This window comes from Narcine bancroftii, chromosome 5, assembly GCF_036971445.1.
Source record: "Narcine bancroftii isolate sNarBan1 chromosome 5, sNarBan1.hap1, whole genome shotgun sequence".
Classification (NCBI taxonomy): Eukaryota; Metazoa; Chordata; class Chondrichthyes; order Torpediniformes; family Narcinidae; genus Narcine; species Narcine bancroftii.
This window is the reverse complement of record NC_091473.1, coordinates 67,789,695-67,802,975: the sequence shown is the minus strand read 5'-3', so window position 1 is coordinate 67,802,975 and position 13,281 is coordinate 67,789,695. Positions and strand designations below refer to the sequence as shown.

General features: G+C 40.4%; 1 protein-coding gene across 9 annotated transcripts in view; it reads right to left on the bottom strand.

Annotated features, from left to right (window-relative positions):
- ralgps2 (Ral GEF with PH domain and SH3 binding motif 2) overlaps nt 1-13,281 on the bottom strand; it is a 486,036-nt gene that overhangs the window by 397,766 nt on the left and 74,989 nt on the right. For 2 of the 9 annotated variants that reach the window (XM_069937717.1, XM_069937718.1), the window contains one exon: nt 11,696-12,064. The exons of the other annotated variants lie outside the window; for them this stretch is intronic. The gene's annotated coding sequence lies outside the window, so the exon portion shown is untranslated. The remainder of the gene's footprint in view (nt 1-11,695; nt 12,065-13,281) is intronic. 9 annotated transcript variants of the gene reach the window in all.

The window sequence follows — 13,281 nt, the reverse complement described above, 5'->3', positions numbered from 1 at the left end:
AGATTTTCATTGAGATTTTTATTGAAAACAACCACACAATTAGAACCCTGCAAAATCACTCTTGCTTTCATCGTCTGAAGCAAAGATGGCAGCAAGCACATCCATACTCTCACTGTTTAAACAGTCATCATATGGATCCCAGTCTGCATCTGATGAGGCAGTTTCCGCTTTGTCATCAATGTCCCACAATAAATCATCTTCCGTATCATCAATTGCACAAGATACCACATTTTTTAAATGATTTTATCAGTCTCTACTTTAACTATGTCCCATGCCTTGAGCACTAAGTAAAAACAACAAATCAAGTGATGCAGTACACATTGGCCTGCCTTTTATAAATGACTTTTCTGCATTCGGCATCCATATATTCCATTCCTCATGCACATTGTCTGCTTCAAGAAGCTATTCAAAGACATTGAGAGTTTGCAATATAGACATCAAACCATCCAGGATAACCGCCATATAAGTATTATGTAGGCCAACAGCATCGAATCCACGCTGCTGAAGATCCAACTGCGCTAGGTAGGTCACGTCTCCAGAATGGAGGACCATCACCTTCCCAAGATCGTATTATATGGTGAGCTCTCCACTGGCCACCGTAACAGAGGTGCACCAAAGAAGAGGTACAAGGACTGCCTAAAGAAATCTCTTGGTGCCTGCCACATTGACCACCGCCAGTGGGCTGATCCCGCCTCAAACCGTGCATCTTGGCGCCTCACAGTTCGGTGGGCAGCAACCTCCTTTGAAGACCGCAGAGCCCACCTCACTGACAAAAGACAAAGGAGGAAAAACCCAACACCCAACCCCAACCAACAAATTTTCCCCTGCAACCGCTGTAACCGTGTCTGCCTGTCCCGCATCGGATGTCAGCCACAAACGAGCCTGCAGCTGATGTGGACTTTACCCCTCCATAAATCTTCGTCCGCGAAGCCAAGCCAAAGAAGAAGAAAGAGAAGGCTATCTGAAAAGCATGAAGGTTAAGGAAGTTTGCCACTTAGGTGGGAAGGGCTGGGCAGGTCAGATCCTTGTGTGTTGGGAGAAGGGTCCTTTCATCATAACAATCCACCAAGGAAGATGAAGGTGATGATGATGAGCAAGATTTCTACAGCTTCACAGATGAAGAGGTGGGTGAAGCACAGAGGCCGTTTAAAATTAGCAAAGAGGATTTACACCACTCTGTACAATATTGTCTGTAATGTTACTATAGCGCCAATTCCTGAACCACAGGGGGGTGACAATGAGAGGCCCCCAACCCCACCCCCAAAAGTGGCTGAAGCCATTGAGTACCTGGAGGCTAACCTACGCTGACTGGAGATCCAGGATGTGGACCACAAAAATCCTCGCTCAGAAGCATTTTGGATTTTGCTCACCGCCAATGACCTGCCGCGTTCAGACAACGAACATGCCATCGCTTTTTTAAGAAATAAAATAATAATTGTAAGAAATGAAAAGATGATTGCAAATACATGTATTGCACATTTTTATTTTAAACATTGTTTTTCATAACCCCATTTTTTTTCACTCTGTGTGTGTGTGTGTGTGTGTGTGTGTGTGTGTGTGTGTGTGTGTGTGTGTGTGTGTGTGCGCCTGTGTCTGTTCCTGTGCGTGTGTGTGTGCGCGTGTCTGTGTGTGTGTCTGTGTGTGTTTTACTGGTACCACGTTACCCAGTACTATCTGCTGCATGGACATGGGCTCGACGACTAAACCACCTCCCCCATCAGGCTTGCCTGGTGCTGACACCCTGCAGGATGAAACACAAGACTGTCAAAGAGTGGACAAACCCTCTTGTAAGGTTAACAGCCAGCTAGTGAATATGTGCCGTGAAGCCCATCCCTTGCATCGAAGCTTGATCTGGCCATTCACTGCAACAGAACTTCCCCAGCTGTCTTGGACCACACTTTGCCGCTGGATCCAGAAAGGGATGTTGAGAGGGTGGGTCTGGACATATGCAACCTTCCTACTCACCAAAATCGATTTACACACACATTGTTCCTTCCTGATGAGTGGAGTATCCTGACATCAAACCCCACAAACTGAATGAAAGGAACCATCATCATGCTATGGGATGGATAGCCAGAAGAAGACAACGGTATTTGGTAATTACAACCCTCTTCTAGTTCTCTTAATGCATGGAAATGTTACAGCCATTTTGCTGTGGAGTGAAGACATTCATATCTTCCAAGCTCACCCATCCAGAAATTGGATTAATAAGCACCCACACACATTTAATTATATTCAACAACTTTCTACATTTCCCCAACAAAAACTGGTTATTATTCTTGTTTAGAACATTTTGACAATTATTTGTATTTTTTTTAAATTTCGTGATACTGCATATAAAAGGCCTTTGTGGCCCACAAGCTCCCAGGTAACCAATTGACTGACTAACCTAACCCTCGACTTCTTTGAACCGTATAAGGAAACCGGAGCACCCAGATAAAAGCCACACATTCACAGGGAGAGCATACGAACTCCTTACAGGCAGCACCAGATTCAAACCCAAGTTGCTACCGTTGGTGTAGTGCTAACCAATAGCTACTGTGTCGTAGTGAATCTTCTGCTAATATAAACCAAGTTCTTAACTCACTGAATAATCATAAGCATTTTTCACAAAAATTACAAGGATCAACTACAGGTAACACGATCCTTTATCTGGAACCCTTGAGGGACAGTCGCCCATCTATCTCCCCCAACCACCGGTCCCTTGGCCACCTCCCCAGTCCCTCAGCTGCTCGGATGTCTCCCCCGACTGCCAGTCCCTCGGCCACCACTCCCAACCGCGGTCCTTCAGTTGTCTCCCCCGACCACGGTCCCTTGGCCTCCTCCCCCAACCCTCGGCTGCCTCCCCCAACTGCCAGTCCCCACTTGCCAGATTTTGGAGCTTTCCGGATTTTAGATGTCTGGATAAAGGATCATGTACCTGTACTAAAATACATATTAATTAGTACAGAACAAAAGCCATGCATTTATTAAAGTAAAACAGATTGATCTTAATACAAAAATCTCAAATCAAGCAGAATTAGTTCAGAGGCACAATGAAAGACCTAGCTTCTAATTTTCATGACTAAATTTTAAATTTCACCAAAGAATAAGTGGTTCCATTACATACTTCCAAATTGGAGATTTTTTTTAAAAATAGTATTCAGATGTAAAATTCTTTGTTAAAGAAATCTGTTTGTACAGAAATCCCGATTGGCAAATTACCCTCTTTGAAATGCCAAGGACCCATTTCCCACTCTCATTTGGCCACACGGGGGCTCCAGATTTCACTTAACACTCACCAAAGCCCTGCCTCCCCCACTCCCTTGAGAATCACCAGGTTCTGTTTCCCATGCTCTGTTTAAACTTGTCAACTTCTGTTTCCTGGCATCTCTTTAAACTAATCGACTTTTGTTTCCCATGCTTCCTTTAAACTCTTCAGCTTCTGTTTCCTGCGTTTCCTGGAAACTTTGTGGGTTACTGAAACGTTTACTATTGTGGAACACTAAGTTTATTGTAAGTGTTCAGTATTAATTGGAATAAAAGCCAATAGTTTGTAAAATCTGCCAGTCCAGCAACCAAATCCCAAGGGTGTTGGATTATCATTTTTAATAGCAATGGGTAATTTGTAACCAATTATCCTTTGCATTTGAAAATCTGATCCATGGACAGGATTAGCTTTGCTGAATTTCTCCTTGCTTCCTTTCTGGCTAGGATAAATAACATACTTAGCATCTTTGGGGAATCCTAATCTTAAAAATGTTACCTCAAAATTGAGGTTGTCCTATACGCCAGATTTAAAATTCTAATTTTGATGGCGAAGTTTCAAAACCACCGCCATCTTCCCACCAGTCTCAGCGCACCTCTGCAGAGTCCATCCACCCAGTCCAACTGCTGTCGGCTTTGAGGAGGTGCTGGACAAAGTGGCGACTCTCTGACTGCCTTACAATAGATTAAAGTTAAAGAACTGCATGTATGTTACATTCTAAATGTAGTATTACATGACAATAATGGAACCTTTATCTTCAAAGGCTTTAAACAGCCTGTTACAGGAGCCAACAGTCGTTTATTTTAAAATATACAAATAAATTTTAATTATTTCAATGATAATTTCTTATTAAAATACTGTGATTTTCTTTTAACAGCATCCACTGGTCAGCAGTGTCAGATTTTAGTCTTATACAAGGGGTATCGCTCAAAACCTATATTTTAGGCAGCAAAGCATTTTAGGTCTCCCTTCCCCCATCATTAATGTAATCTACCAAGATCATTATATGAAGAGGGCAAAATTATTGAGGATCCTTTCCACCTTACACACAGCTGCTCCCATCAGGGGAAGAGCCATCACACCAGGCTGAGAAACAGCTTCTTCCCACGGGCAGTAACCATCTGAGTTTCACATTTTCACAAAACTATATTCATTTATTTTTATAGATAAAATACTTGTCCTGCACATGTATTATGTGTCTGTATGTGTTATGCCTGGTTATGTGTCTGCATGTTTCACACCGAGGATCAGAGAACACTGTTTTGTATTTATACCATCAGAGAACAATAAACTTGTCTTGGAGATTCCGGGGTCATCTATACATGAGTTGTTATTCCAATGGTATATATTGGAATAAGTAAGGTTTTTGTAAAGACTGCAGTAGAAACTAGTGTTGGCTAAAAAGGATTAAGGATTGAAGACAAGATCAAAGTTAAGGAAAATTTGGTGAAAAAAAAACACAATTGCAAGAGAAAAACTGAAAATCCTGCAAGTTTTGAAGTCATTTAGGATTCGTGGAGAGAAAAACAGAGACAATGCTTCAGGTCACTGCCTTTTCATCAGAACCATTACAAACTTAAGTACAATTGAAATTTTATTTTAGAGCTCTACAAGACATAATTATAATACTGCATGCAGTTCAGGTTGCCAATCTATTGGATTAATCTATTGATTAAGCAAAAAAGGATTCAGAAAAGTTTCACAAGGATGTTGCGAACACTGAAGGGCTTAATTTTAAGATGAGACTGGTTAGCACAAGAGTTTTCCCTGGAAAAAAAGAAGCCCAAATGGTGATTTTACAGAGGTTTCAAAATTCATTAAGGGCATAGATATGGTTGATTATTACAATCTTTACCCAGGGATGAAGAGTCAAAAGTAAGAGGTCAGAGAGGAAAGATTTAAAAGGGCACCAGAAAAACAAACTCTTCCACACAAAAATGGATTAATGACTTCCAAAAAACCTAAAATAAGGCAGAAATCAGAAACAATAAGAATGAACATGAATAAATCATTGAAGATCTAATTAGTATGAAATTACAGTATTCTCAGTGTGCTTTTCAAATTCTAGAAAAAAATCTTCACATTATGATGTAAGGATTGATATTTTCGAAGATTTAATATCAAATATAAACAACATTCATGGGGCAATGTACTGTATTTCTTTCTCAGCATCTCTCAAATCCACAATCTCCATCAGCCAGATACACAAGAAAAGCAGGTGCATGGGATTACAATCACACCCCAGTTTATAAGCAGTTTCACACCATATTGACCTGCAAATATATTTTTCCTCCATTATGGTTTGTATCTCTTTTTAATGTATGCTATTGTGGATGTTATTTTTCAAGTGTTGTTTGGAATACTCTGTCAATAAAGTAGATTACTGGAATCCCAGAAAAATAAAGTTAGCTTTCATGAAAGGACACATGTACAAAGTATTAAGAAAATAAATGGAAAGATTTTTCACAGAATCAGAAGCAAACATGTTAGGCCACCAATCTGAATTGTTACAGGCCCAGAGGACCACAAAACCCAGCAGCAATAGAAATTCACCAAGACAAATGGTTACTTAAACAAAAGTTCCTTTAAATTTTCTTTAAACACAACAACAAGATCAAACTTTAATTTATTACTATTAACTTAACTTAATCCCTTTCTAATTCTAAGCACATATGTATGTAATGTGTACATGTTCAGGAAAGTTCTTTGATTCACAGTCCAATCTCACTTCTCACTCCTCCAAGTTCACTGGTTGAAGGCAATTCTTATACTGTGCACAGAATTTAACATCTATGAATTTTCACAGGGCTCCAGTGAAAAGGTAAATGGTAACTGCTCAGGAAGGTTCAAATTAGTTTCAGAGATTTGTTGCTTGTTGGACACACTCAAACTGATTTCCCATGATCAGTGTCTTGCTGAAGAAACATCCCCATCATGGCTTTTCCAAATGATTACCTCTTCTTCCTCGGAGCCGTAGGTGATGCCGGTAGAGGATCCATGATTCGGAGCCGAACAGGAGCATGGGTATGACAACAGCTCTGTACACGCTGATCTTTGTGTGTTTCTTCAGGTGGTTGTTTTTCCAGACTCTTTTGTGTAGTCTTCCAAAAGCACTATTTGCCTTGGTGAGTCTGTTGTCTATCTCTTTGTCGATCCTTGCATCAGATGAAACAGCTCCTAGAACGCTTCCATCAGCGTTGTCTCCGCTCCATCCTCAACATTCATTGGAATGACTTCATCACCAACATCGAAGTACTCGACCTGGCAGAGTCCGCAAGCATCGAATCCATGCTGCTGAAGACTCAACTGAGCTGGGTGGGTCACGTCTCCAGAATGGAGGACCATCACCTTCCCAAGATTGTGTGAGATAGTGAGCTCTCCACTGGCCACCGAGACAGAGGTGCACCAAAGAAGAGGTACAAGGACTACTTAAAGAAATCTCTTGGTGCCTGCCACATTGACCACCGCCAGTGGGCTGATATCACCTCCAACCGTGCATCTTGGCACCTCACAGTTTGGCGGGCAGCAACCTCATTTGAAGAAGACCGCAGAGCCCACCTCACTGACAAAAGACAAAGGAGGAAAACCCAACACCCAACCCACCAATTTTCCCTTGCAACTGCTGCAACCGTGCCTGCCTGTCCCGCATCGGACTTTTCAGTCACCAACGAGCCTGCAGCAGATGTGGACATACCCCTCCATAAATCTTTGTCCATGAAGCCAAGCCAAAGAAGAAAGAAGAAGAGCCTCTTCTTCCAGGTCACCACAGAGTTCCTCTCGTTTCCCTTATTTCAAGAGAAACATTCTAGGCAGCCATTTCCTGTTGTAAGGATTACAAGGGTTTTTCAACAGGCTGAACTCAGAACTCACAACCCATCTTCAAAATGGGGTTTTCCACAAACTTCCAAAAGCCACTGCAGAAGTCAGATCTCTATCTCTCTCTCTCTCTCTCTTTTCTCCCCAGAGAAAAACCACATGACTCCTCTCAGAACAGCAAACTGCAAACAGACTGATTACCGGCACCGGAATCAGTTACTGCCTGGCTATCTGTTCCTTTCAAAACAATAATCCATTTACTCAACAGCATCAGTCCAATTAACACCTACTTGTGAAGTCTCCATAGGCATTCTTCAAAATTTCTGTAAAATCACTATGGACATGGTTTCATTAAGCATAGCTCTTGCATTTTAAATGAGATGTCTTTTGTGAAGTGTTACTGTCTTTGTTTGTGGTGACCTACACTAAATTCCCCACAATCTATTTCCTTTAAAGACATGGTAATATATAATATAAAATATAATATACCTTGTCACAGAACATATAGGGCCATGTCTGCAGACACTGTTAATAAAGTGATGCAAAGCTAAATTCAAAGTACCGACAATATTCTTTCATCAGCGGATGAGAAAGCAATGATATCAGAGAAATTTATTGATATCAAGGGAATCAGGAAATACAAGGTCAATGCAGTGAAGGAACAATGAGATGGAAGACCAGCCAAGGTCTGACTAAATGAGGAAACAGGCAGGAGCAAATAAACAGCTTACTCCTGCTTTTATTTTTTTTATATAACATTACAAATAATAAAGCATTTATTCAATCTTCTTTTTTTAATTTTTTATTTTTCACATCATAAACCACATTGACCATGATACATACATTTTCCTTTTCAAATATATACAGTGTCATTTTCTCCCCCCCCTCCCATCCCACCCTCCCTACCTCCCCACCCCATCCATTTAAAGTAGAAAATCTAAGATACATTAAACCAGTCAAACAATGTTGTCATTCAATAAAAATAAACAAGAAATTCCACTGAGTCAATTCTTTTCATTTCTTTCTCCTTTCGTTAATTTAGGTGGTGAATGTCCCCGGTAGGTTTTCCCTATCGTGTTTCATGTATGGCTCCCATATTTGTTCAAATATTTCAATATTATTTCTTAAACTATATGTTATTTTTTTCTAATGGAATACATTTATTCATTTCTATATACCATTGTTGTATTTTCAAATTATCTTCCAATTTCCAGGTTGACATAATACATTTTTTTGCTACGGCTAGAGCTATCTTAACAAATCTTTTTTGTGCACCATCCAAATCAATTCCAAATTCTTTGTTTTTTATGTTACTTAGGAGGAAGATCTCTGGGTTTTTTGGTATATTGTTTTCTGTAATTTTATTTAATATCTGGTTTAGATCTTCCCAAAATTTTTCTACTTTCTCACATGTCCAGATTGCATGAATTGTTGTTCCCATTTCTTTTTTACAACGAAAACATCTGTCAGATACTGTTGGGTCCCATTTATTTAACTTTTGAGGTGTAATGTATAGCCTGTGTATCCAGTTATATTGTATCATACGTAACCTCGTATTTATTGTATTTCTCATCATTCCAGAACATAACTTCTCCCATGTTTCCTTTTTTATCTTTATATTTAAATCTTGTTCCCATTTTTGTTTAGTTTTACCATTTGTTTCCTCATTCTCTTTTTCTTGCAGTTTAATATACATATTTGTTATAAATCTTTTGATTATCATTGCATCTGTAATCACATATTCAAAGTTACTTCCCTCTGGTAACCTCAGACTGCTTCCTAATTTGTCCTTCAAGTAGGATCTCAATTGGTAATATGCCAGCACTGCATCTTGAGTTATATTGTATTTATCTTTCATTTGTTCAAAGGATAATAATATATTTCCTGAAAAACAATTTTCTATTCTTTTGATCCCTTTTTTCTCCCATTCTCTAAAGCACACATGTCAAATTCTGGCCCCCGGGATATAATTATATTTGGCCCGCAAGATCATTTCAAAAATGTATTAGAGGTGGCCCGCCCTGCAGCGAGAGCCGATGCTGTTTTTTGGTTATGTCACCCCCACCATCCTCCCCCTTCATTGCACATCCTTCCCCATTGTAACACGAGAAATTGTAACACGAGAAGTCTGTCGATGTCATCAGCCAGCAAGCCAGTTGGAAGGCTCCCGGCACAACCAGTCACTTCTCCCACCTGTCGAGCGGTGCAGCGGATGGGCGAGCGCCTGTGATTTCCTGTCGGCGCGACAGGCATTGCAGGCTGCGCACGGCCCCCGGGCAGCGCGAGCCCCGCGCGACTGGCACCGGACGGCCCTTCCACAGCGCGAGCGCACTTCTCCCGGTCGCCAAGGCCTTCAGCGCTTGCACCCGCGCGGACCCCAGGGACGGCTGGTTCGGCCCTGCACGTGAAGAGAGAGATGGTGGCTGGTGGCTGTCCGCAAAGGCTGATCGGCAGCGCGCTGGGCCTGAGTGGGTGGGTAAGCAGGGGTGGGCAGAGGGTGTAGGTGAGGAGTAATGGGCAGGGGAAGTTATGGTGGTGCGAGGGGCAGTTAGAGGGAGGGATGAGTAAAAGGAGGGGTGGATGGGGAAGAGGTAAAAGGGGAGGGGCAGGGCGAGTAGGGGAGGGGTGATTAGAGGGTGAGAAACAGGTAGAGGGAGGAACAGGTTGAGGGGAGAGGCAGTAGAGGGGCTTGTATAGGATGGGGTGGGTAGAGGCAGAGCGAGTGGAGTGAGGGGTGAGTAGAGGTTGGGTAAAGGACTGGTCAGGTAGAGGGATGGTGGGTCGAGGGTGAATAGAGGCCTAGAGCCTGAGGAGTGAGCAGGAAATGCTGAGTCCTGATGCAGGCCAAAATGGACACAGCCTGTGAATGCTGACTACATCTCCACAGGGACCAAATATGTTTCCCTCAGGTCAAGCAAAGGGTGAACTTGAGCTACCTACTCCTGACCTGTAACATTATCCTCCTAAAGTTATATCCTAAAGTTTAACATTACATATGTTGAAAGAAGAGAAAACATGCAGATGTTGTTGAAAATTTTCAATAAATATTTAGTTCGGCCCTCGACTTAGTCCAAGTTTTTAATTTTGGCCCTCTGTGAATTTGAGTTTGACACCCCTGGTCTAAAGGAAAGGTTATCTATTATAAAAGGGAGTAACTGATTTTGCGTCATTATTAGTTTTGGTAATTGGTAATTTGTTTTATTCCTTTCTACATGAATCTTCTTCCAAATATTGAGCAGATGATGTAATACTGGAGAACTCCTACATTGTACCAATTTTTCATCCCATTTATATAATATGTGTTCAGGTATCTTTTCCCCTATTTTATCTAGTTCCAATCTAGTCCAATCTGGCTTTTACCTTGTTTGGTAAAAATCTGATAGGTATCTTAATTGTGTGGCTCTATAATAATTTTTAAAGTTTGGCAGTTGTAAGCCTCCTTGTTTATACCATTCTGTTAATTTATCTAGTGCTATCCTCGGTTTCCCCCCTTTCCATAAAAATTTCCTTATTATTTTCTTTAACTCCTTGAAGAATTTCTCTGTCAAGTGTATTGGCAATGCCTGAAATAGGTATAATATCCTTGGGAAAATGTTCATTTTAATACAGTTTATCCTTCCTATTAGTGTTAGTGGTAAGTCTTTCCAATGCTCTAAATCGCCCTGTAATTTTTTCATTAGTAGATAATAATTGAGTTTATATAGATGGCCGAGATTTTTATTTATTTGTATACCTAGGTATCTTATTGCTTGCATTTGCCATCTGAATGGTGATTCCTTCTTAAATTTTGAGAAATCCGCATTATTCATTGGCATTGCTTCACTTTTATTTACGGTAATCTTGTAACCCGACACTTCTCCATATTCCTTCAACTTCTGATATTTCTGGTTCTGTTAAGTATACTATAACATCATCAGCAAATAAACTGATTTTATATTCCTTGTCTTTTATTTTTATCCCTTTTATATTATTTTCTGTTCTTATCAATTCTGCTAGTGGTTCTATAGCTAACGCGAACAATAAGGGTGAGAGTGGGCATCCCTGCCTTGTTGATCTGCTTAAGTTAAATTGCTTTGATATATATATCCATTTACTGTCACTTTCGCCAATGGCCCCTTATATAATGCTTTAATCCAATTAATATACTTCTCTGGTAAACTGAATTTTTGCAATACTTTGAATAAATAATTCCATTCTACTCTGTCAAAGGCCTTCTCTGCGTCTAAAGCAACCACTACTGTTGGCGCTTTACTCCCTTCTACTGCATGAATTAAGTTAATAAATTTACAAATATTGTCTGTTGTGCGTCTTTTTTTAATAAATCCAGTTTGGTCTAGATTTACCATTTTAGGTACATAATCTGCTAATCTGTTTGCTAATAGTTTAGCTATTATCTTATAATCTGTGTTAAGTAATGATATTGGTCTACATGACACTGGTGCGAGTGGATCTTTCCCTTGCTTTAGTATTACTGTAATTATTGCTGTTTTACATGAATCTGGTAAGCTTTGTGTTTTGTCAATCTGGTTGATTACTTCCAGGAGGGAAAACTCCTCGCGCATGCGCGGTTGCGCATTTTTACTCGGCTCTGTGAGCCATTTTTGTAGTCCCGAGCCCGGGACTTCCACTGACCTGAGGGAGTGGGCTTCTCTCTCCGCGGCGGGCCTCCTCGGACAGGTAAGGCCTTCACCTTCTTCTTCCGACGTTCTTTCTTCTTCTCTTCTACCCGTTGTTTTCGACTTTTCTCTCTTCGCTGCCATTTTCTTCTCACCTTTATTTTTACTTTGTTTTAAATTTTAATCTTGTACCTTTGTGTTTTGTGCGTTTTTTTTAACTTTTTGGGAGAGGGTTGGAATTCCCTGACCGGCCACTACTCCATCACGTGACTCCTCCAGCATTTATTCAATCTTAAGTAAAATTGTAATAATGTGGGAGTTAGCCGGAAAACACATCTGTGGATAATGGATTGTGGAATGATCTTCAGTTAAGGTGAGCTGCAAACTAAGATAGGTAAACCAGTTAATCCACAACAATTGAGTAATTATCAAATAATTTGACATACAAGACGACCTTCAGATAAGACGGGTCCCCCAATTTCAGTCTGAATTTTAATCATCCCCCCCTCCCAAAAAAAAACACGTGTTGACGGATGGAGCTGGTGCCACGTTGACTGCACTGTTGGGCGCAACCAGAGGTTGGTATTATCTTGGAACCTCCAGCAAAACACAAAATATGAAGCAAGTTTCAAGTTAAAAGTCATTGAAGGGGGCCAAGGAATCAACTATCTGAGCTGCTGCAAAGACACTTGGCATAACTGAGAAGATGGTACGAGAGTGAAAATGAATACATTTTCAGAAAAATTCCAAATAAACAATGTTTGATGAGAAGAGGAATCAACTCACTGACCAGGGTTGGAAAATGAAATTGCAAAATGGGTACTCGAGCAGAGGCAAGATGCTACATAGTCATAAGAAATAAAATCAGAGGATATGCACTGAAGTGGGCAAAGTCAAACCCAGAACACAGTAGAGATTTTAAAGGTATGTTTTATGTTTCATGAACAGAAAAAACCTTGTATTGCGACAAAAAAAAGTGCTCAGAAATGACCAAAAGATCTTGATCATAAAGTTATCAGTTTTCAGCAGTTTATTATACATCAGTGGCAGAAACACCAGTTTCCGTTGTCAAATATTGATGGGACGAAACTCCCATGAATGTCGACAAGATAGACAACAGTGGAATGTAAAGGTGAGAAAAACTGTACAAGCCAGAAGTACAGGTCATGAAAGGACCAGGTACGAAATTAAAACTCATGATCATCTTCAAGAGCAAAATTATACCTAAAATTCCCACCAGATGTTTTGTGTGGAACAGGCAGTCAGGTGGTATATCCAAGGAACAGAGTTTGTTGGTCTGGGATATCTTTTGCAATCATTTAACTGATAAACTAAAAATAGATTAGCACTAAATAATAAGTGTGATTGCTGTTATATCAGGTGGTTTGACTTCTCTATTGTCACAACTAGATGTCTGCTTGAACAAGTCATTTAAAGATCATGTGCATGAAGAATTGAATAATTGGATAAAGAGTGCTGAAAAATCCTTTACAAAAAGTGGGGCTAAGCACGCTGTATCACTTGATGTGCTGTGTGATTTTGTGATCAAAGTATGGGATAAAGTGAATGGTACAATAGATGGTATGGAGGATGATTTATTAT